The 25737-nt window shown below is 38.0% G+C and overlaps 1 protein-coding gene across 4 annotated transcripts in view; it reads left to right on the top strand.

Moving 5' to 3' along the window:
* The window catches only part of NCOA1 (nuclear receptor coactivator 1), a 304315-nt gene that overhangs the window by 64816 nt on the left and 213762 nt on the right, over positions 1-25737 (top strand). For all 4 annotated transcript variants that reach the window (XM_083348417.1, XM_083348415.1, XM_083348414.1 and 1 more), the window contains exon 3: positions 23014-23189. The gene's annotated coding sequence lies outside the window, so the exon portion shown is untranslated. The remainder of the gene's footprint in view (positions 1-23013; positions 23190-25737) is intronic.

Below are 25737 nucleotides of genomic sequence, written 5' to 3'. Positions count from 1 at the left end.
AGTAGGCCACACCCACTCCCTCCAGGCCCACCCAGTAGGCTGCGCCCACCCTGGCCACACCTACCTGGCCCCCTGAGGGCAACCGCAATGCTGATGCAGCCCTCAATAAAATTGAGTTTGACACCCTTGATGTCAAACGTGTGCCCTCCAAATGTTGCTGACCTACATCTCTGCATCTCTTCTTTTGCTACTGTAAAGCACCAAATTATCAGGAACTTAAACCTCTGGTGATGGGAATCATTGATTCTGCAGGGAATGGCTGAGGGTCAAGATTTCCCCCCCCCCCCAAAAAAATTGTAATATTAGAACTTGTAAACTGATAAAATAAATTGTGCCCATCCCCTTTTAATATGGTCAGTGATTTCATTGTGGTTGGGGACACACAAGAACTAAATATACCACTTCCTTTTGTAATTCAACATTAAACTATATATATTACAGGGATTTTCACATGTAGCTTGCATAGGCAGAGCAAGAAAGCAAAGACAGGAACACGTTTTGACAGTATTTCTACTTTGCCTGAACAAGCCCAATCAGGTTTAAAAAAATATTTGTCCTACCCAAGCTGCTCATAGCTCCTTGGGGGCTCATAATCCAGAGTTTAAGAACCCCTGGGACATGGTAAGTCCTGTAGCTTAGAGATAGATGGGTAACTTGTTTGCTATTCTGTGATAAAGGACTGCTAGTGCAGTACTTGTGGCTAGAGGATATTTGGTGAGATGTTAAAGATGTGAGTATGTTTATGGTGAAAATTTCATTCTACATTTGGAAGGTTTTGGGTTGGTGTGACTCAATCTCCACCATTCTAATTTTCTTTTGAATCAACAAAGACAGTTTATGTATATATTTTAAGATTAAGATTATTTACTGCTTGAAAACTCAGCTAGGGAATTTTTCTGGTATTCCATGGGAATGTTGAACTTGTAGCCTTCCTCAAGGTGTTGTGGAACGCGACAAGGAAGTCACTTTATAGGTTTCTAGTGGGCATCTGAATGACCAATATGGGATCTGGGTTAGATTCTTATGTTGAGTGAGTTAGATTTCATTTAGCAATCTACGTTGTCATTCAGCTGTGCTTTTTGGAGTAGGGGGTGGAGTGGGCTTGAGACTTTGTTTTTGTGTTTGTTTCCTTGACTGTCAGAAATATGTTTGAAGATAATATTTGTGTGTAGGGAAAATCTCTTGAACATAGTTGGCTAGAGAAAGGACACCTCCAGGCAAAGTTTTAAGATGAACACGAACACTGGGACATGCTAGGAGATATAATTAACCTGATATATTGCATCTGTTTAGATCTATTTTTAAAAATCCCTTTGAATTGTTGAATTGAATTGTTCATGTTTTGTTTTTAACTCTTTAAGGTATGTTTTGTATTGACTCTCTTCTTCAGCTAGTTTCAACTAAGCTGAAATTTACCTTTTAACATGGCACAGCCATTTAAAACTCTTTATAACAGGGGTGTCAAACTCAATTTCACTGAGGGCCGCATCAGCATTGCAGTTGCCCTCATGGGGCCGGGTAAGTATGGCCTGGGTGGGCGTGGCCTACTGGGTGGGCGTGGCTAGTGTGCGTATGGCCTACTGGGTGGGCATGGCCAGCTCTACATCGTTCGCATCAAGGGTGCCTATGGGGCCTGGGCAGGAGTGGGACAGATCTGAGGGTCTCTGGCAGGAGGAGGGTCTCTGGGCCAGGGCCAAGGCAGTGGGGGCCGTTCCCTCACTGTTTCCTGGATGGCTTCACGGGCCGCATGAAACCACTTCGCGGGCCGGATCTGGCCCCCGGGCCTTGTGTTTGACATGTCTGCTTTATAACATGCTAGTCTGAAATTGCTAAAATCAATTGATTGTCTTGTAAAAATGAAGATACTTCCTCTTATAATGTTTGCAGTTTAAATTTCTGCTTTTTTGTGGTTTAACAGGCACTTTGCTTTGCATTTAGTACAGAGTGGCAATTGGATATTGACATATCCAGCAGTATGTTATATTCAGATGTGTTGAGTTGAACTGTGAGCATTCCCTAGCCAGCATACTGGCTGGGGAAAGCTGGGAGTTGAAATCAATGTATCTTAAAGTTGCCAAGTTTGAAAAACACTTTTTAGCTCATAATGTACTTCCCACATATACAATGATTTTACTTTTTCTACAATTCCAGTTTTTTTCTGTACCTTTTTCTAAAATATATTTATATTGCTGGGGAACAATATAAGTACAAGAAAGTTGGCTTAATAGAGATCACATTGAAATCTAATTTGTATCAACTTGGTGTTGATCAGATCTTTCATAAGCACTGAATGGTAGAAGAATGGAAAATTCTTTCATAGGTTCTTTGCACCTGATATCCTCATTTGTGGTCCTATTCTTTTACAGAACAGGGAGACCAAGCAATATTCAACCATTGCTCCAATGGTTCTCTTTTGATCAGCTTAAAATCAGCTTTAAAATTTCCCTTTTAATCAGCAGTGGTTGGTTGCTTATTTGTTCCTTTCCTCTAAGAAAGGCATAATTTTATAGGAATTTGTGGGTGCCTCTTTTGCTCCTGTTCTCCTTCCTCACTTGTTTACAAGATATCCGGATTCTTCTTGTGCAGAAAAAATTAAAATATTTCAGACAAGTGGCTGGCCAGTCTCTTTTTAAGAAAAGAAATGGTATAGGGTTTCCTGCCTGAGCAGGGGGTTGGACTAGATGACCTCCAAAGTCCCTTCCAACAACTTCTTCTTCTTCTTCTTCTTCTTCTTCTTCTTCTTCTTCTTCTTCTTCTTCTTCTTCTTCTTCTTCTTCTTATTATTATTATTATTATTATTATTATTATTATTATTATTATTGTTATTATTATTGTTATTATTATCTTATGTTGGATTGCTTCGTGCTATCCTCATGAGTTTTGAGAAACTACAAACAGAGGCTTCTCGAGAGAAATTTTAAGCTGGACATAAGTTAAACAAGGAGGGACCTTTCTGGGTTAGAAGGCTAAGCCATTAGTAGCTCTTCACCTGTTCATAGCCCAATAATATTAAGATGATAATAAGAAATGATCCATAATTCTTGAACATAGGAAATGATATGGACTGAATCAAACAATTGAATTGTCCTATTACTGGTGAAAGTAAATTTCCAAAAACAGTGAAGAGATCTCTTAATTTTTGCTTAGTTTAAAATCCTTTTTCTAACTTGGAAGATGTTATGAGTTATGTAAATAATTTGCTATATTATGGAAACTTCAGTGTTGTTGGTCCTAGGCCAGTAAAGCTAATTATAGATTATGGCTCGCCATGGGTAGAGCCTGTTGAATTTTCTCAGATTTTCAGACATCAGGGTGGATCATGGATGATAAGCATATCAGGTAGTCAGAGAAAAAAAGAATAAGCATTCCAAACTGGCTTTAGTTGAGCTTCTTCAGTAACCATCTGCTTCATGCCATTTTGAAGCACTTCTATAAAATCTCCCTATGAAAACTCCCTCTTGCAGTTTCATAGGTACAGTTGATAGAACAACAATGAACAACAGAGAAAAGTCTTACTTTTTAATACGTATTAGAATTTCTAGAAAACCTACTGAATAACTTGAATTGTAGCAGTGTTGGAAGGTATGTGATTCAAATAATGGAGAAAAATAGTAGCAGCTATATCAACTGATCTATTCCATAATTTACTTAAAACCTTTTCTTCCTTGATCTCTATTCCAGATGCTGTTTGGTTTTTCTCCAGCCTATACACCAATGTTAACTGCTTTTGGAACACAAGAGTATTAAACTTTTAAGAAATAAAATGATGATTTAATGCATGGTGCACCAATGTTGGCAAAGATTCTACTCATAGCCTAAGTTCTGTAGTAAGCATTTTATATTTTTCTCAGTTTTCCTTTGGTGTAAATTTTGGTAGTGATTTTTCCTGCCTCTCCAGCTACACATTTAATTGAATTTAGAGTTTCTGTGGTTATCCTTTGAATAACATAGGTTCAGGCAGTTATGTAATAATATAATTGGTCTGGTATATTTAATAATTAACATAGTATTCTATATAATATTACATTAAAAAAACCTAGCAGGTATACTTGGCTTACGTAATTTGATCTATTTCAAATGTGTTCTTTGTAAAGATGCTTAACTGAACAGAATAAAAGTTTGTACAAACCCTTTTTCATTTCTTAGCCCTAATTATTTCTTATGTGAATACAATGCCAACTATGCCCTTTGAAAATTCACCAAAGTAGAACCTTTTGTAAAAAAAGAAAAGAAAAGCTAATTGCTGTAATTTCTTTTCCTTATTTATTTCCCCAAAGTTTTGTGGCCTTCCTTCTTTAACGCTTCCTCTCTCCTAATATTATGTCAACAGTCTGAGATTCATTTAGTACATAAAATTGTTACTGTGCTTTGTAGTTAATCTGAATAAAGTCCAATAAGATTAAAAATGATGTTTCTTGAATAGGTATAATCTGTATAATCTTCAGGACCCTTTAAAGTAGTTTACAAAATATTTGGCACACCCAAGTAATTTTGAGGGTTTTTTCACTGAATAGGGATGAAATACCATGTGTGTTCAAAAATTCTACACTCAGAAAGAGCTTAATTCACTTTGCTGATAGCAGTTGGTAACCGACATTACATTAAGAATCCTACTTTTTTCACCCCATCCCTATTTAATTCTAAAGAATTTTAATTTTATTTACTTATTTCCTAGTTTTCCATTTTCCCCCTCTACCAATTGTACTTCCAGTTGTGAGCTTTTCCTGGAAGGACTGTGGATTAATGCTACAACATGCATGTGCATACAGAAGATTTCAGGTTCAATCCTTGATATCTTCAGGGGTCCTGGGGAGTTATGGCCAGTGAATATAACCAGGACTGAACAAGATGAACCAATTCTGTGACACAATATAAAACAATTTCCTTAAAAACTATGGCTTTCATTCAAAAACCCCTGGGAATTTCAGCTATTTTTACTTGGAATCTGATCTACTTGTTTATCTGAACCCATGGGTAATCTTAATCTCTTTCTGAACATTCAGATAAATGAAATTAATTTATAATAGACAGTAATTCTTGATTACAGTAATTATGTCAGCTAACATGAGAGATTACTAATAGGAGATTATACCAAACTATGGAGGCAACTGTCATTTATTTAATGTATTTGGACACCACCCACGATAGCATAGGGCTTGTATGATTACTGTTGCCTCTGCAGCCATCTCCTTATCACTCAATACTTCCTGCTCTCGAGCAACAAAAAGTAGAAAGAATAAGAGGAATAGGAACTAGGATAAATTTATTCAAAATGCATGGTTATAAATAATGAGTATAATTCCAGTGAAATATATTATCAATCTCAGCTACTGTATGAAGATTTCAAAATTACTGATTCTTTCCTGCCTTATAGAAATGTTACTAATTTGAAGCTGAGAACCTATGATTTGCATAAACAATCAATCTGAAAAAGGCCACATGCAAGCCCACAATGCAAAAAAATAAATAAAATAAAAAGGAATTTAACATGGATTTTAAGTTTGTAATGAAAAAGCAAAATATTTAAATTATTGATGTGCATATTCTCAAAATGAATTCTGGGATGTGTGAGAAGATGGAGGAATGAAAATGCAAGCCAAGAATGTGAGTTTCAGTTTAAATTCAGATCCCATTATTAAGAAGGGAAGATTCTGCATTTTCTAAGTGGCATAAAACTACCATTAATGTTTAGAGTGAACTAGATAATTGTTAAAATATATAGCAAAGATGGTTTTATAAAGTGGTAAGTTCACATGTAAAATTCTGTGATATTAAGCTGGTAATAAAGAGGCATCTTTCTTCAGGATTTTACCAAATTATCACGTTTGTTTTTATTGTTGGCTGCAGAGGTGTTTTTTTTTTAAAAAAAAAATCTTTTTTTCATGAGAAGTTACAGATTTTGACATGACAGTGACATCTGCTCTACCCTGCAGGGATTTGTGATATAAAATATCTAATTGTAATACAGGCAGGAAAAGACAGCATGCTTCTGAACAATATTTGCAGGACAAAATGCAGCTGTTCAAAAACTTACAGGCTGAATTTCAAGTCTGCTTCTCTTTCTCTTTCTCTCTTTCAGTTAACACAGCCATACTTTGTTTACTTTGTTTTGTAGCCTGTAGATGTTAAAAATGTTGCTGTTCATGTATGGGACTTGGAAATCCTTGGTGGAATTATTTGGCGAAATACCACTGTAGATATCACATGAATTATTTTGCTCAGATGTTGTTATTATTATTATTATTATTATTATTATTATTATTATTATTATTATTATTATTATTATTATTATTAGAAACACCCTCTACTAATAAGATTTGTTGTGGAGAACTAAATTTGTTTCATGGATTACTGCCTTGTCGTGGCGAAGGGGCTTGCGTAATTCAATGAAGCTATGAGCTATGCCGTGCAGGGCCACTCAAGATAGAAAGGTCATAGCAGAGAGTTCTGACAAAACGTGATCCACTGGAGAAGGAAATGGCAACCCACTCCAGTATCTTTGCCATGAAAACCCTATGGACAGTACCAAAAGGCAAAACAATATGACGCTGGAAGATGAGCCCCTCAGGTCGGAAGGCGTCCAATATTCTACTGGGGAAGAGCAGAGGGCTAGTACTAGTAGCGCCAGAAAGAATGAAGCGACTGGGCCAAAGCCGAAAGGACGCTCAGCTGTGGATATGTCTGGTGGTGAAAGGAAAGTCCGATGCTGTAAAGATTTTTTCTCCATAGGAACCTGGAATGTAAGATCCATGAATCAAGGAAAGCTGGACGTAGTCAAACAAGAGATGACAAGACTGAACATCAACATCTTAGGTATCAGCAAACTAAAATGGACAGGAATGGGTGAATTTAATTCAGATGACCATCAGGTATACTACTGCGGGCAAGAATCCCTCAGAAGAAATGGAGTAGCCTTCATAGTCAATAAAAGAGTAGGAAAAGCAATACTGGGATACAATCCCCAAAATGACAGAATGATCTCAGTTCGAATTCAAGGCAAACCATTCAATGTCACAGTAGTCCAAGTCTATGCCCCAAACACCGGTGCTGAAGAGGATGAAATTGACCGGTTCTATGAAACCCTACAGCACCTTATAGAACTAACACCAAAAAATGATGTCCTTATCATCATGGGGGATTGGAATGCTAAAGTAGGAAGCCAAAAGATATCTGGAATAACAGGCAGGTTTGGCCTTGGAGTACAAAATGAAGCAGGGCACAGGCTGATAGAATTTTGTCAAGAGAATACGATGGTCATAGCAAACACTCTTTTCCAACAACCCAAGAGACGGCTCTACACATGGACATCACCAGACGGTCAACACAGAAATCAGATTGACTATATGCTCTGCAGCCAAAAATGGAGAAGCTCTATACAGTCAGTAAAAACAAGACCAGGAGCTGACTGTGGCTCAGACCATGAGCTTCTCATTGCAAAGTTTAGGCTTAAACTGAAGAAAGTAGGGAAAAGCACTAGGCCACTCAGGTATGAATTAAATCATATCCCTGTTGAATATACAGTAGAGGTGACAAATAGATTTAAGGAATTAGATCTGATAGACAGAGTGCCTGAAGAACTATGGACAGAGGTTCGCGACATTGTACAAGAGGTAGCAACCAAAACCATCCCAAAGAAAAAGAAATGCAAGAAAGCAAAATGGCTGTCTGAGGAAGCTTTGCAAATAGCTGAGGAAAGGAGGGAAGCGAAAGGGCAAGGGAGAAAAAGAAAGATATGCCCAATTGAATGAGGAATTCCAGAGAATAGCTAGAAGAGATAAGAATGTTTTCTTAAATGAACAGTGCAAAGAAATAGAAGAAAACAATAGAATAGGGAGGACCAGAGATCTTTTCAAGAAAATTGGAGAGATGAAGGGAATGTTTCATGCAAAAATGGGCATGATAAAGGACCAAAATGGCAGGGACCTAACAGAGGCAGAAGAGATTAAGAAGAGGTGGCAAAATTACACAGAAGAACTATACAAGAATGAGCTTAACGTCCCTGATAATCACAATGAGGTGGTCACTGACCTCGAGCCAGACATCTTGGAATGTGAAGTGGGCCTAAAATCCTGAATTTTACTTTTTTAAGCACACACATGTTAACAGCATTAACATGCCTCTTAAAATCAGTCCTGTCCTCCCACAAGTGTTCATCTCTGCTGAGTCACTTAAATCTGGGTCTGGAAGCAGCGGCTTGTAATAACCTTAAGGAAACAAAGACCTTGGCCCCATTCATAACACCTAGCAGTGTTATCAATAAAAAAGGCAGATAATGAAAACATCTTAAGGCAAATGCATAGGCTTTGGAAGGCAAAACAGGTGGATGGTGTGTAGGATGCATTACTAGAGGTTAATTACCTTTTAAATTACAGTTACTGTTATAATCAGATGTGGTTGGGTCTTCAGTGGAAATTTTCCAGTTAACCTTGCCAATTATTTTTAAAAACAAAATTGATCTTTATTGAATAAGAAAGAAGGCCCTCCTTTTTCTAGAAAGTCTAAATACTACGTCCCAATTGAAGACTCCTTCATGCCTCTGCAGCACATATCTCTTGACTAGTCATGTTTCCCACAGGCTGTTTTAGAGCTTTCTGTTAGATGTGTGTCCAAATGAGCCAGGAGGCCTTTGGCAATAAATCCAGACTGGGGGAGAACAACCCATACGTAAAGTTAATATTGTGAAGGAATGTTCTGTAAATATAGAACAGATTATGAAGATCAAGGTTTGCTATTAGGGTGCTACCAGCTAAAGACAGCTTTAGTGTGGAAAAGGCTTAGCGTCTCTTTTTGAAACATTGAACTGTGGTGGAGTCTGGTGCTGAGTTGCAAGACAAAAGGGCTCTTTTCTCAAGAAGTTGAGAGACAAAATCTACATAGAGTCCTTTGTAGGCAGAAAGAGACCAGAAGGAATCCTCTGTAAACTTTCATAGGGTTTATCACATAGTTATGCTGAGTGTGATTTAGTCTGGCAATATATTGCTGTCTGTGGGGGAACAGCAATAAATAAAGTATTCTGAGTAATTCATTGTGTTGTTCTTGGTTCTTTGAGCCTGACACGAACCTTTTAACTGTTTACCAACGTGACATTAAGTTGCTGCCCCTTGATACGGGATTCATCATATGTGTCTCATTATTAATGGACATGCCACAAACTCCACAGAGGAGCCCCCAAAACATATCAAAATGGAGTTTATTATCTTGGCCTGTGTTGCATTTGAATCAAACTGAAGAAAGATTAAAGCATTGGGAATTTGATCCAGAGAGAATCTGTATAAATAATATGGGCTGGAGCCATACTGCTGCACTTAATAAAATTAGCATATCAAATCTTACAAATGTTGTGGATGGCTGGATGCCAGTTTGACATATTTTATTTATTCTACTGCCCAAAGCAAAATATTTCAAATGGTGCATAAATGGATAGAAATAATAAGTAATATGAATACAAGAATAAGGGCTTTTTAAAAATATTTTTCTGCTTTTAAAAATTACCGTTACATCCCAGGTTGGACCTTAACTCTGAATTCATATACCGTAAGTAGAAGTTTAAAAGGAAAAGATTAATAGGATATGCATAATTCTCATAAGTTCAGTCATTTCAAAAGCAAATATAATCAAATAAGGAATGTGTATATTATAAAGACAGATAAGAATGCATTTCTTCTAGAAGTTGCTTTGTGAAAAATATGAATCACCTTTACAGCCTTACAACCAGCTATGTCCTGAAGTAGGAATATCCATAGAATTAATTCTGACTTCCTGTCTTTTGCTTGTATTTACTTTAAATATAGATTTCTCAGTGTTTTATTCTAAGAAGAGGCAAAAAATATCCCAAACTCCTTTATCTAGAAAAACAACTTCTAAATATTGCCCAGGCCATTGCTTTGAATCCCTGAGATCCATTCCCTTTTATACAATAGTCAGTTGCTTATATATACACTGTATACAGGAGTTCTTTATATAAGCACACAGATGGATCAGATTAAAAAATATTTAATTTAAAATTCTGATTTTTAAATAACTACAGGAAGAAAAGCTTAGAAAAGCTGAGCAACAACAAAGCTAGTGGAGATGACAGTATTCCAGCTGAGCTATTCAAAATCTTAAAAGTGCTACACTCAATTTGCCAGCAAATTTGGAAAACTCAACAGTGGCCACAGGATTGGAAAAGGAACAGTTTACATTCCAATTCCAAAGAAAGGCAGTGCCAAAGAATGTTCAAACTATCGCACCATTGCACTCATTTCTCATGCTAGTAAAGTTATGCTTAAAATCCTACAAGCTAGACTCCAGCAGTATGTGGATCGAGAACTACCAGAAGTACAGGCAGGATTACGAAGAGGCAGAGGAACTAGAGATCAAATTGCTAACATACGCTGGATCATGGAGAAAGCTAGAAAGTTCCAGGAAAACATCTACTTTTGCTTCATTGACTATGCCAAAGCCTTTGATTGTGTGGATCATAACAAACTGTGGCAAGTTCTTAAAGAGATGGGCGTACCAGACCATCTTATTTGTCTCTTGACAAACCTATATGTGGGCCAAGAAGCAACAGTGAGAACTGGACACGGAACCACTGATTGGTTCAAAATTGGGAAAGGAGTCCAGCAAGGCTGTATACTGTCGCCCTGCCTATTTAACCTATATGCAGAGCACATCATGAGAAAAGCAGGGCTAGATGAATCAAAAGTTGGAATTAAGATTGCCGGAAGAAATATCAACAACCTAAGATACGCAGATGATACCACTCTAATGGCAGAATGTGAAGAAGAACTAAAGAGCCTCTTGTTGCGGGTGAAGAAGGAGAGTGCAAAACTTGGGTTGAAACTTAACATTAAGAAAACCAAGATCATGGCATCCAGCCCTCTCAATTCCTGGCAAATAGATGGGGAAGAAATGGAGGTAGTGACAGATTTTATTTTCCTGGGCTCCAAGATCACTGCAGATGGGGACTGTAGCCAAGAAATTAAAAGATGCTTGCTCCTTGGGAGGAAAGCCATGGCAAATCTAGACAGCACACTAAAAAGCAGAGATATCACCCTGCCAACAAAAGTGCGTATAGTCAAGGCTATGGTCTTCCCAGTTGCAATGTATGACAGTGAAAGTTGGACCATAAAAAATGCTGAGCGCCAAAGAATTGAGGCCTTTGAACTGTGGTGCTGGAGGAGACTCCTGCGAGTCCCTTGGACTGCAAGGCGATCAAACCGGTCGGTCCCACAGGAGATCAACCCTGACTGCTCTTTAGAAAGCCAGATCCTGAAGCTGAAACTCAAATACTTTGGCCACCTAATGAGAAGGAAGGACATACTGGAGAAGAGCCTAATGCTGGGAAAGATTGAGGGCAAGAGAAGAAGGGGACAACAGAGAATGAGGTGGCTAGATGGAGTCACTGAAGCAGTAGGCGTGAGCTTAAATGGACTCCAGAAGATGGTAGAGGACAGGAAGGCCTGGAGGAACATTGTCCATAGGGTCGCGATGAGTCGGACACAACTTTGCAGCTAATAACAACAACAACAACAGGAAGACCAGAAGTTGAACTTAGCTCTACAGTCTGTCTCTTTTTTAAAAAAAATTCCATTTATATCCCGCCCTTCTCCGAAGACTCAGGGCGGCTTACAAGCTTAGCAGTAGCCTTCATTCTATGTATATGCCTGCTTATTAGGGCTTTCACACACCCCCAAGCGGCATTATTACAAAGTCAGCTTAATTGCCCCCAACAATCTGGGTCCTCATTTTACCTACCTTGGAAGGATGGAAGGCTAAGTCAACCTTGAGCCTGGTGGGATGCGAACCTGCACTAATTGCAGGCAGCTGGTGTTACTTAAGGAGGCATTAGCCCACTGCTCCACCAAGGCTCTTAAACATAAAGCATTATTTTATTTTATAAAATAAAAAAAAGAAAACAAGAATGATAGAATTATATAGCAGGCAATCCATGTCCTTACTAACAATTGCTGAATTATTGCCTTTGAAGACCATTTGGAAATAGGAATTGGATCCAAGATATAGGTGCCTGCATGCTGGCAGCTTCACAATCCATGACACAGTACACTAATTTTATAGGCCCTATACTAGTTGATTTCTATATTTTCAGACATAATTCAAATTGCTGATTTGAATATATAAAGCTATTTATAGCTTGATAAGTAAGTACCTGTGAAGTTCTGAAGAATTCAGGAGATTCAGCCAGTTCAAATGAGTATAAAGATTTATTGCAAGTTTAAGCTCTATAAGAATCTGACCAACTAACGGTCAAGGGAAATGAGCGGGAGATAAGAAAGGCATTCAAGGTGGGCTGGACTTTTATCTCTTGTGGGCGCAGTGACGTGTGACTTATGGTGTATTTGACTCTTCCCTGAAACTCAGCTTGGTCATTTCCTACAGTACCTTCAGGACCATCATCTCTAACCAGATTTTACCTATCCAAAGTTTTTCTATTAGGCCAATCTACAATCATGCCCCATTTTAGGTAAGAGAGGAGGTTGAAGTCTGGAGATGTTTCTCTATGTTCGCTCTTGCTCTCTGAAATGATCTCCTTCTATATATGTTGTTGGCTTCATTAATATTAGTTGGAGTCTTCCAGAAAGTAGTTAAAATTATTCCTGAATTTTGGAATGTTAATGTGAAGTGTTAGTTAATTTTAATTACCTGATTAATTTCTTTATACCCAAACAATGTAATACATCTTATAATAATACAGTAAAGCAATATTTAAAAACAAAACAAAAACTTATGTAGAAATAAAAAGGAATGGATCATACAGGAATTCAAGGTATGGTGTCAAAAAGTTACATTGGTCAGGTTTTACTTTAGTGGATCACATTAGTTGAAGCTATCTAGATCAGGGGTCCCCAACCTCTGGTCCCTGGCCCTGTGCCGGCTTACGGCCCTTTTGGAAGTGGGCCACAGAAGTGGTGGACAAACATGTGCATGCACAAAACTGCATTTGTGAAAGTACAGCATGTACGTGTGAGAAACCATCCCCTCTTTCCCCCTCACCGCCACTGCCTCTGCCAGTCCACTGCGCTGGAAAGGTTGGGGACTGCTGATCTAGATACTTGAAATGGCAAAACCTTGATTGTACTTTAGTCTGAAGCCAATGCAAACAATTGATTACTCTCTGACAAAATAAAGATTCAGAGCTGTAAAGATACAGCTAGTCCTTGACTTACAACCATTCATTTACTGTCCATCCAAAGTTATAGCGGGACTGAAAAAAGTGACTTATGACCAGTGGTGGGATTCAGATTTGTGAACAACCGGTTTGCTGTGTGGATGCCGCTTCTGGAAGTCCATTCTGGGCCTGGGCAACAAAAAATTAGCTACCGGTTCTGCCGAAGTGGTGTGAACTGGCTGAATCCTACCACTGCTTAAGACCATTTTCACACTTATGACTGCTGTAGCATTCCTGGGATTACATCATCAAAATTTGGATGCTTAGCAACTAGCCTGTATTTATGATGGTTATAGTGTCCTGGGGTCTTGTGATTACCTTTTGCAAACTTCTGACAAGCAGAGTCAAATGGGGAAGCCAGATTCTCTTAATAGCCATGTTAATGATTGCGGTGGTGCTGGGGTTGGAATGCATTATTGCAGGCTAATTCTGCCAACTGCCAGCAGTTTAATTCTCACCAGCTCAAAGTTGACTCAACCTTCCATCCTTCTGAGGTCGATAAAATGAAGACCCAGAATGTTGGGGACAATATGCTGACTCTAAATCACTTAGAGAGGGCTGTAAAGCACTGTGAAGCGGTATATAAGTCTAAGTGCTATTGCCACTAACTTAACAACTGCAGTGATTCACTTGACAACTGTGGCAAGAAAGGTCATAAAATGAGGCAAAACTCACTTGACAACTGGCTTATTTAGCAATGGAAATTGAGCTCATTTGTGGTTGTAAGTCAAGGACCAGCTATACTCTCTTCAATTTAAATCCAGTCCTACTTCCTCCTGTCTTTTCCATGGATTAAACAACAACAGCTTTGTATTTCTCACTCTTCATATGAGGCCAAATTTGGTTACTTACATATTCAATATTAGTGCCCTTGGAAATTCTAATTTCCAATGTGCATTTCACAAAAGCTTAAAATAAGTTGACATTATTAGTGAAAGACACTAAAAAAAAAACCAAAAAGATCTTCTTTGGATGTGTTGAAAATGCAAGAAAAGAAAAGAATCAGAATACCAACTGCTCAAAGAAGAACACTGATGGATATGAAAAACAAGAGAAAACTTCTTCAGATATCTTCAAAATAGAAGTATGATAAATGAAACAGTGCACCAGCTGCTTAATACAGATGGCAAAATGCTAGTAAGAAAAGGATAGAACTATTATTTGACTATTATCTTCCATACCCAGGGCTTTTTTTCTCATAGAACGCTCAGAACGGAGTTCCGGCACCTTTTTTGGATGGAACCTTGTAGGGTAGGCAAGGCGGGTTGTATGACATGTGTGAGTTCCGGCACCTTTTTCTTTTACAAAAAAAGCACTGTCCACACCTAAGAGATGTAGTTCCATAGGCACTCTGAAGAGCTAGGCTACTGAAAGATTTAGTTCAGTATTACTCAACCTTGGCAGCTGCTACATCTATGGATATCAATTCCAGAATTTTTAATGATGTCATTGCTGGCTAGGGAATTTTGAAAATTGAAATCTACACTCTAGGGAGGCACCCAATAAAGTTTGGCTAAACCGTTTTGGTTTTGGTTTTGGTTTTTTGTTTTTGTTTTTTAGAGATCCTGGAAATGGGCAAAGTGTCCAGTGACAGGATGATTGCCTAATATATTAGAAGGTTTTCATGCTGTTATTTGTCTCTGTTCTCTTTGCCAAATATATATACTGCTTTTCTACCTTTTGCCAAAATTTGGGGGCAAGATTACCATTTTTTAAAGGAAGTCTTCATGATTTGAATGACATCTCTGACCCTGCTTATTAAGAATTCTGGTGACTGCCTGCTCTTTGTGATACCTGTCTGATTTGCAGTATACAATGTAAAATGCTATTATTGTAGTTTTCAATAATCTCCCGAGTACTTGACCTTCTTAATTTACCATTCCAATTTTCTTTTCATCCATCCCCTAATAACTTTTGAAGTTTGCTTATCTGAAGTGAAATGTACCAATTTTGCTTTCTCAGCAAGTGTCTATTTAAATGCATATTGATTATTGAGGGGTCCTTGGTGCTCTCTGAGCTAGGTTGTTTTCTTGCAAATGTTTCATTACCCAAACTAGGTCACATCATCAGTGCTAGTAGGGAACACTGATGATGTATTCCCCAAGGACCCCTCATTTCAATCCTGAACTACAAATATTCTCTTTTATCAATACCGATCACTGTTTTTAATCAGTTCAATAACTTTTAGTTATTTGGCAAAATCATAAATAAAGGCACATTTTAGGATTATGTTCAGAGTTATACTCCCCTCCTCAGTTCCTTGAGTAGCTATTACATGGCATAATCATGCTTCAAAAAGTTGTGGGTTTTTTTTTGTCAAGTACGATGTGCATTTTCCCAATTATCTGAGAATAAGTGAAACTGCATATTACTATTTCTGTTTCTTTTTCAGATGCTTCTGAAAAACAGTAATTTGCCATCTGTAGTTTGGGGATTGAGTACAATAGCATTTTCCCTAGTTCTAAGTTTCTTGTGGGATTGCTATGGATGCCCACAGTGATTTGCTCAGTTTGTTAGTTCTGTGATTAAATTGGCATGTCATCCTAATCAAACTGGAGAGTGGTCTGGTCAATTGGGATGTGACAAGATTCAGCCTTGGGCCTTGTACTCATCAATATTTTTATTAATGACTTGGGTGAGGAAGTGGAGGAAATAATTTTTAGATCTGTAGTTGGCGCAAAATTGAATAGGAGTACTCCTAGTGATAAATAAAATTCAGAAACAGCCTGGTAAGTTAGAAAGAATGGGCTGAAAATAACAGAATGAAGTTGAATTAAATAAATAGATTTAACAGAGACAAAGTTATACATTTAGAAAGCACCAATCAAGTGCATTGATATATATTGAGGGATTTCTGGCATGGAAAAAAATCCTTGGGAAGAAAACATTAGAATTATAACTGACTACAAACTGAATGTGTCCACCACATAATGTGGCTGTAAAAAAAGGCAAATGCCGTTTCAGTTTCATCAACAGAAATATGGTTTCCAATTCATGGGAAGTAATTGTTCTGAATGTCTTGTATAGATTAGATCAGAAGTCCCCAACCTATGGGGCACCAGGGACCCAAAGTGAGGTTTTTCTGCAGACAGGAGGGCGTGTGGTTTTGTGTGCTGCCTGCATCCCGTGGATGGGGCTTTGCTTGTTTGTGTGGATCAGTTGCTGGCATGCCATGACCCGGCACTGGTCCATGGACTGGGGTCAAATATTTTGTCACTTCTGGGCACTGGGCTTTAAGATGTAACCATACAAACTGGAACAGGTAGAAAAGTTCAGGTACATGTTATAAGTAGACTGAGGTGTTATGTTTAGCACTGAGAGAAAGAGCCCGAGATATGACAGAACAGTTGAAATACCCGAAGGATGGTTGATAGAAGAATGTCAGGACCTTTATCCTCTCAGAGAAGAAGAGAAAGAAAAGTAGATAAGCAAAGACGTTTCCAATATAGTTCCTCAACCACTGATAGTGAGATGTATCTCACTATCCTTATCTTAAATAGAAACCAATGAAACTGATAGCCTTTAAGAGCTATTCTGTGTAACACACATATGAACTCTGTGTCTGTGTAGAGCAGGGGTGTCAAACTCAATTTCATTGAGGGCCGCATCAGCATTGCGGTTGCACTCAGGGGGCCGGGTGGGTTTGGCCAGGGTGGGTGTGGCCTACTGGGTGGGCGTGGCTAGAGTGCGTATGGCCTACTGGATGGGTATGGCCAGCTCTACATCATTTGCATCAAGGGTGCCTATGGGGGCCTGGGCAGGAGTGGGACAGATCTGAGGGTCTCTGGCAGGAGGAGGGTCTCTGGGCCAGGGCCAAGGCAGAGGGGGCCGTTCCCTCACTGTTTCCAGGAAGGCTTCGCGGGCCACATGAAACCACTTCGTGGGCCGCATCCGGCCCCCGGGCCTTGTGTTTGACATGTCTGGTGTAGAGGGTTTCTGAGAATGTTCTTGATCTGAGATACCAGGAGGAAGCCTCACCCCTCTCATCCCCTACTTTGTCTGTCTTTAGACAGATCCTCTTGCTGTTTTCTTTCTAACATTATTTTATTTGCTGAGAAACATTTGTATTTGTGGTTTTTTTTGTTAGCAGTTAGTATTGTTGAATTAATTGTTGGATCAACAAATACATTTTCTTTGAACCCCTTTCTGGAAGCATTTTGTTCTGCTGGGATGAGGGTTAAAAACTCTTTTTTGCAGGGTGGGTATTTAACAGTGTCTAGAGTTCATCTTCAGAACATTACCAAACATGCCTAGCATTATTAGTTCTGTCTCGGGACTTGTTGTGTAACAGGGCCGCTGTAGGTCCTTCACTACAATCTCTCTTAGGGACCCTGTTTGCAGGACTCAATGTCATTGTGAGACTAAAGTTAGAAGTCTTGCAAATAGAGATTCAAGGACACAAACACAAAAACTTGGATATCTTTAGGCAGCATTTTCAATTCTCCACCTGCGAGTGGGCCTCCTTCAATTACTGTCAATTGCTGCTTTGCTTAGGTAAGCATTAGATTGTTGATTCTCATCATTTATGCAGTAGATTTTTTTTCCTTTGCCCTCTAACCTTCTTGTCTAGAATCCATATTCCTCAGCACTGTGGCAAGTGGTTGCATTTTTCCTCACCAAGCGGGCCATTGATCCTCTTCTTGTTGAGGGTCATGCATGTATGGTATTCTAGTCTTTGTTGTTTTCTAGTACTAAAAAATACTAATACTAAAAAATAAGACATAGTTAGGATTTTGTCTGAAGTTTTGAAAGTTTACTACATAGTTCTATGTGAATAAACATGTGATCATTGTAATATCCTTGTATTTCAGAATGTGATGGGTTTTGATGATCCCCACTAAATAACATTGAGTACTTCCACATTGGACATATGCTACATTTTTTTATTGTCCTAGGGCAGGGGTAGGCAACCTTGGCTGTTCCAGCTGGCTCAGGAATTCTGGGAGTTGAAGTCCACGAGTCATAAAAGAGCCAAGGTTGCCTACCCCTGTACTAGGGTTTATATGCAACTCCAGAAGTCCTATCTTTCCTCTTTTCAAATTTTCCTTTATTGAAGTAACTCTGATGCTTCTGCCAAGAGAAATAAAAGATACACTTACCTCACAAATGATTATTAAGCTCTGTAAACAAGATATAATACAAAAAATAATTAAATATTTCATCTGCAGCCAATTTGTAAACTTGTACACCTCTGTTTATCCAACCAATCTGACCTACTATAAATCTCTTGTTTATTCTTTGAGATCACTCCTTGAATCCATCTTGGTTGGAACCAGTGCAGCTTCGTTATAAACGTAGTTGTAATTACTGAATTTTGCAAAAACAAAAATTTTGCTCATCTCAGAGAAATTGGCATAAGGTGGGGCTGAGAGGGAACTTTTACAGATACATGACAAGTACATATTCTCCTCCTTTTGTACAGGGCCTGATCAGCTGCTTTTTCCCTTCTTCGAAAAATTAAGTGGTGGAGACCTATAAAATTTCAGTAAGATTCCGGTGGCCTTAATAAATTTCTTAATTCTTTTAATTGTGGAATTCTGATTTTCTCACAATTTCAGACATTGCTTTCATGAAAGCTATAAAATTGTTGATGGGGTTTCAAGGTCTGATTGTCTGAAAAACTTTTTTACATACTAAACAATTAGCAGTTTTCTCCCAGGTTTTTGTGGCTGAGACTTGTGAGGCTTGTTCACTTTTTGCTGAGGTTTGAAGACACTTGTCTCTGTTATGTTTAAATGAAAGCAACAAAGGTTCTATTTTGGTACCCCTCTGTGTGGGGTATTCCTCTTTAATATAAATCAGCAGTTGTGCTTGATAGCCTTCAAATGTTAGCCCTTGAATGAAATGACTAATGTATTTCTGTGTGGCCTGTGAAATAACATATGCTATATTTTAAGGGAATAACAACACCTGTTTTTAAACAGACATATTCATTCAATAACAAACTAAACAGTAGAGCCTGTTTGTAATGAAACAGAGCATCACTTCCAAGGAAAGACATTAGATAACTTCCATCTTGCTTTTGCTTTTCTGGAATTTCAAGATTCCTGAATACAAGATAGTACAGTAAAGAACACAAGGAGGGAAGACATCATTGTGGGGGGAAAAGAAGGTGGAAAAAAATCCAAGAATATATATTTCAAATTACAATTGTCAAGACAGTGACAATTAATAACAGTGAACATTATATATGCAGTATAGTATAATGCAAGGATAAAATATTTAAACAAAGAAACATTTTCTAAAATGTTTTGTAATACATAGATATTTAAACAATTTTGTAATGCAATAAGCACAGATCAAAATATTTAGAAATTATTTAAGTTAATTATTAAAGTTAAATGTGACTTTAATGAACACTAATGAATCCTTTGGGTGGTTTGCTATAGATTTTTGGCAGTCAAAAATTGGTAAATCTCCAGCTCTTTATTAGAATGTCTATGATTCATATATATGGATTCTTTCTCTTCAAGATCGTGGTCCTAATCTTGTACCCTCAGGATACATCCATAAATTTGGAAGACGTCCAAATCTGAGGCCCAGAAGGAGAAGTAAAAGGATAACTAGCATCACACTTGACACCTGATTTTTAGGTAGAGTAGCCTTTAGGAAAAATACCGGTACTTGAATGTCATACTATAAACCTTATTCTTAAGCTATATTCACTCTTTGGATTGCAAACAATCAGCTTTTCTTTGCTAAATATCTGCATTTTCTTAATGGGAAATTATACAAGGAAAATTATTAAAATAATTCTTTCTGAGCCTATCAGAAGTCACTTTATAGGGGAGATGAGTAGCATAAAACTTTAATAAAATAAATTATAGAACAGCAGATAAATTCTACAACACATTCCGTGAATATAACTCTAGTTTGTGGTGGCTTCATTGTCCTTTGGTGTTGTATATCAGCTGGTTTAATTCCTGAATTTTAGATCAACTTTGAGCAATTCCAAGGATTTAAGTTAATGCTTTGTATCAGATACTGAAGCTCTGCTCCACTATTACACACATAGGCTTGCTTCAATTTCAGCAATTTTTGTCTGGTACAGTGTAATAGAATTTATCTTCCTCATGGGGAGCAGATGGATCTCTTGATCCTTCAAAACCTCTAGTATGGTAGCTGGCTAGTCTTCCATATTTGTGAATCATAAATCAAAATGATCTGATTATTTACTATAATTGTGCTTCTTCAAGGGGTATTCAGTAACTTCAGAGTACCCACTAATTGTGTTACATGCAGTCTTTAGAACTAGGGAAGATGGTGGGAACTGTGTGCTATGAAGGAAGACATGGCTCTTCCCCCAAAAATGCAGAACCCATTTGTGTGAATTCAGAAATGACCTAAAGAGTTACAGTTAGGTAAGTACGGGTAGTTCTTGTTTAATAACTGCTCCATTTAGTGACTGCTCACAGTTGTAATAGAGATAAAAAGTAGCTTCATGACCAGTCTTCACATTTACAATTTCTTCAGGTCTGTAAAGCAAAGGAAAGCTAAAGTAAAAATATAAACATAGTTGCAGTTTCAGGTAGTGTAATGAGTGAATTGTTGTCTCAATTCAAAAACTATCTATAACCAATTCTTAACAGCTATCTTTTCCATCTTGGAGTACTGATGTATAATAATGTATTTGGGTGCAAGAATCTGTCTCACATACATACATTTTGGTATTTATAAATATATGTGTGTATCTAATGAAGTAGATCTAGTCCATAGAGCTGACAAGATATTAATCTTGTCAATTTTTAGAATAACACAACATTCTGGAAGTTGTTTCATTAAGTTTTGTCACTGAAGCTTGCACTGAGGCTTAAATTCGCAGGTGATGCTTCATGTATTGGCTTTGAAAATTCCAACAACAGTTTTTAGTCTTTATGGCATTTTATAGTAGATCACAATAACACACATAAATACTCCTGAATTGGGACAGAATGTTACCTCCTTCAGCTGTATAGCTTTGCAACAGCTAGCACTTGGACTGGAGTTAGGACTCTTAGTTTTGTAAAAGACAGCAATTGGCATGCATACATAACAGTGCAGAGCAGCTTCGTAGCAGAAGCTTCCAGAGTTAACTAAGAGATTATGCATACATGTGATTGGCTGTTCTTCCTGGTTGCTAAGGAACGTTCTGCACTTTACTGTTTAACACTTAACTTGCAGGCTTTGTGTGATATCCTAGCACTGCTGTTTTCCCAACATGATGTTCATACTTGGAGGCAGAAGGTATGTCTTCCCAGTAGTTCTTGGGGCTGTTCTGCTTTGCAACCACATATTATATATTCTTCACATGTGTTTATCAGATTCTATGGTATTCTGGATGATTCATATGAAAACATACAAAATACTGTTTTGTGAGTCTGGCTAAAATTTAAATGAAATCGTCTTAATTCATCGGAGTGTTTTGTTCCCTAGCTGATTACTTGTATTTCAGCAATGGCACATATATAAAATGATGCCTTGGTGCATATACCAAGTTTATTTTCAGAGAACAGAGGCTTGCAAATTTAGGGGAAAGATACTGACAAAAATGTCAAGGTTCTTGAATAAATGCAACAGACATATAAAATATTTTAACCACTATCAACTGTGTTATTGATGTGAACATTCATAAACAAAAAACCTACTCCATTTGAAGTTTATAAGGATACATCTTCATTTAACTTGCTTATTGTTTACTTCATTAGAATTAATAAAATGAATAATAAGGATGTTGGATAAACAGGTCACCTTATATTGATTGAAAGCACTATATTCTCATTGTTCAAAATGTAAAATCTGTGTTCCAGTTTTTAATGTGCAAAAGCAAATATTTATTTCCTGAGTGAGAAATAAAAGGGTTTTTACATGCAGCATCAGAACTGTATAGTTACACTTATTTTCTATCCTCCTATGTCCTTTCATCCCATATCCGAGGTTGGTGTAAAGTAACAACATTAGTGTAAAACTGAGAAACAGAGTAATTATTTTTTATGAAGAACAGCATGAATACATGCAAATTGAAGCTGGGTTGGGGGTGATAACATAACAGACATCCTCTCCAATAGCTTGTCAGTAAATGCATCAGTTCCAAAACATTTTGTCAATATGTATTTGGAGCAGTCACTATAATCTAAGCACAAACCACAAGTAGAGTTTGTATTTGCTGACTGAGAATGTGTTCTAGATTGCTCCTGTGCTTCCAGCTGTCAGTGAAGTGAAACTTCAAAGCTAGAGAGGCAGAGACATGCAGCTGTTGGGGACCCAAAACAGGGACAAAGTGTGGTGGTTTGCCATACTATCATGTTCACTAGGCACTGGCTATTACTGGCTAAAAATGTATTCCCATAATGCATGAATTGGGAACATTTGTGACCATTTTAGTTAGTGCTATATAGATATGTTGTAGATGCAGTTTTTATTTATGATATAATAATGAAACTAATAGGGACGCGGTGGCTCAGTGGGTTAGGACGCTGAGCTTGTCGATCAGAAGGTCGGCAGTTTGGCGGGTCAAATCCCAAGTGCCGCGTAACAGAGTGAGCGCCTGTTACTCGTCCCAGCTTCTGCCAACCTAGCAGTTCGAAAGCACGTAAAAATGCAAGTAGAAAAATAGGGACCACTGCGGTGGGAAGGTAACAGCGTTCCGTGCGCCTTTGGTGTCTAGTCATGCCGGCCACATGACCACAGAGACGTCCTCGGACAAGCGCTGGCTCTTTGGCTTTGAAACGGAGATGAGCACCGGCCCCTAGAGTCGGAAACGACTAGCACGCATGTGCGGGGGAACCTTTAATGAAACTAATGTTTGAGTTTTAGGGTGTTGGACTAATTGGGGAACTTGCTTTCTTTTCTTCTTCTTCCAGAATTTACTTGATGCTGTTCTCACCCAGAGGAGGACAGTTTACTGACAACTGCCCATTGAAGATCAGCGCATGCGTTTGTTGAAATTCTAAGATTGCTTTGTACACTTTATATGATACTGAAGAATCTCATTTTTTGTTTCTCCATGAATTATCTATCACCTCTGGAACAGTAGGAGGTAAGTTGCTATCTTGGTTTTAAAATAAGAATAGCTTAATACTATAATAGATGGCTCTTGCAGTGGAATCTGTCCATGTGAATTTGCCTAAAGCAGAAATCCCTCTTCTCCTCTTTAGTTTACCTTCAGAAGTGCATAATCCTGAAGTTGTTGTTACCAAATTGGTCTTTCTAGTGCATTGCAATAAAGATCCTGCTAGATATGGCAGATATAGAAAAGAGCTTTTGGCTTGGAGAAGCTGAGGTGAGCTTTTACTGAGCAAAATGGTCATGATTGAACAGGGAAAAAAGCTGATGGAATTAAGGCTAAAAACGAGAAGACAAACAATTTTTATACATAATTTATTTTGCTGGACTGATTTAACATTTAAATTCTGGAATTCACAGCTTCCACAATGCTTGTGAAATCTAGAAATAGATTTAGATTCAGGCAGGTAGTTGAAAAGCTGATTTTGTTCTGGCATCTTTCTCTTGTCCACTCCTGAAACTTGAACGGCACATAACTATCCTTTATTAATTTCAGAAGAGCTAAGCAGAGTGCAAACTAAACTGGGAAATTAAAAAATCCTGGAAGAAGGCAATGGCAACCCACTGCCGCATTTTTGCCAAGAAATAACATGGATGTGTCTATATAATCAGAGATGTCAAACTTGCAACAAGGAAGATTTTATCTTTTTTCATCAATTAAGACTGATCTGCAGGATGTGGTTGTCCCAGCATGATTGCAGGCCACTAATATTTCTTGAGGTTAGAGATACACTACATAATCCTTTACTAGCCACCATGAAGGCAAACTCTCTGGTCTTTTTTTGTTATGCGTCAAAAGTAATTGTTGTGATTCCGTGCCAACCTGTGATCCCAGCAGCTGAGTCCGGGGAATCAGGAAGAGGAGGAGGGGCCTGGGGAGCCATCAGAGTCGGAGGAAGGCTCTGATGAGCTCCAAGACTTACATTCCAGTGAGGAGCCTGGCCCTTCCACTTCTGCTCAGGATGAGACGCAGCTGTGTAGGGAGGCTGAGTCGGACTAGGAGGATGCACAGCTGGAGGACATGAGAGACGCCCACAAATGAAGACAGGCCAGGAGAGTAGGCCAGAGGAAGGCAATGGGGTGAATCGGGGGGGAGGGGGAGAAGGCATTGAGAAGCCATGCCTTGAGGACTGAATTACAAAAAGGGAATGTGTGGGCAGTGCTGTTGGTATTGCTGGTTAATAATTCTTGTTTTGCATTGTGTTTTGGGTGGACAATTTTCTCCATTTGGATTGTGTTTTGTTGCACAAAAGAATAAGGAGAATAAGGGGAGAGATAGTTATACACAAAGTTTGTCAGTGAAAACCACATGTCCTGAAGGATCCATCCAGAGCAAGAAAATAGTTGAAGCTGGCTTTCCCAACACGGGTATATAGTGTAAAGATGCAGGGGAATTCACTAATCGGGGCTAGATGGTGATGATGATGTTATCCATTCAGTTATGTATGACTCTTGGTGATTCTATGGGCCAGGTCTTTCCACATCTCCCTATCTTGCACTAGTTCTTTGAATTTTTCTGTGCTCTGGCCAATGTCAACTTTGATGGTGTCCAGCCACCATGTTTTTTGACAGACCGGTTTCCTTTTACTGCTGACTCTTCCAAACATAATTGCTTTCTCTAGTGAATTCCCTTGCATGACACGGCCAAAGTATCTGAGTCCAGAACTGTATAATAAGTAGGGAGAACATCTATGAAGATTCTCAGTCATCCAGGTCATAGTTGTATCAAAAACTAGTAGGGTGATTACATATTAATAAGTAGGGAGATTGTATTCTTCAGCAAAAACTACCCTTATAATGCATAATATAATGTAATTTTGCCAAAATTTTCTACTAAATTATCATTCTGCTCTATTACCCTTTCTTAGAGTGATGAAGAGCCAGGCTTTAGCCATTTTTCAGGAAGATTTGGCTATGCATATATCTATGATTGTGATAGATTATTTAGGTTTCATATTAGGTTTGGTTTGATTTTGACTGTTTTTGGTTTTTATTTATTTGTGCTGCCTCGAGTAATAAATCGTGAATTGGGCAGCCTTATACATTTCAATAAATAAATAAACTTTATTATAAGAAGGGAGATACTGTTGCAGTTTCTTTTTAATATGTGCAGGTTATAAATAGAAAAGCCACTCTGAGCCCCAAAGAGACTGAAAGCTTATGTGTTTGGTTTTTTAAAAAAATGGTTGTACAAACTTTAATTTTTTGTTTTGTTTTAACTGAACTTTTAGCTGAAGTCTGAAAATTTATTTTGCTAAACGTATTTAGTTCAAAGTATGGTTTATTAATTAGCTATAGGTATACTTCATACCAATTTTAGCATTTGCATATGACAGGAAGTTGACATTTTCAGTTTTTCCCCCTCATGTACATATGACTTGTTTTCTTACTGCTAGAGAACATGTTGCTATATAGTATGCGGATATGAGTGAGTAAAATTCTTTGTTTCTTAAGATCAGTTGTTATCAGTGATCTCTCATCAGGATATAAAATGCGTCAAAAGTAGCAGTGCCATTATGTGT

The sequence above is a fragment of the Vipera ursinii genome (genome assembly GCF_947247035.1).
Source record: "Vipera ursinii genome assembly, chromosome: 1".
Taxonomy (NCBI): Eukaryota; Metazoa; Chordata; class Lepidosauria; order Squamata; family Viperidae; genus Vipera; species Vipera ursinii.
This window is presented reverse-complemented; position numbering and strand designations above follow the sequence as displayed.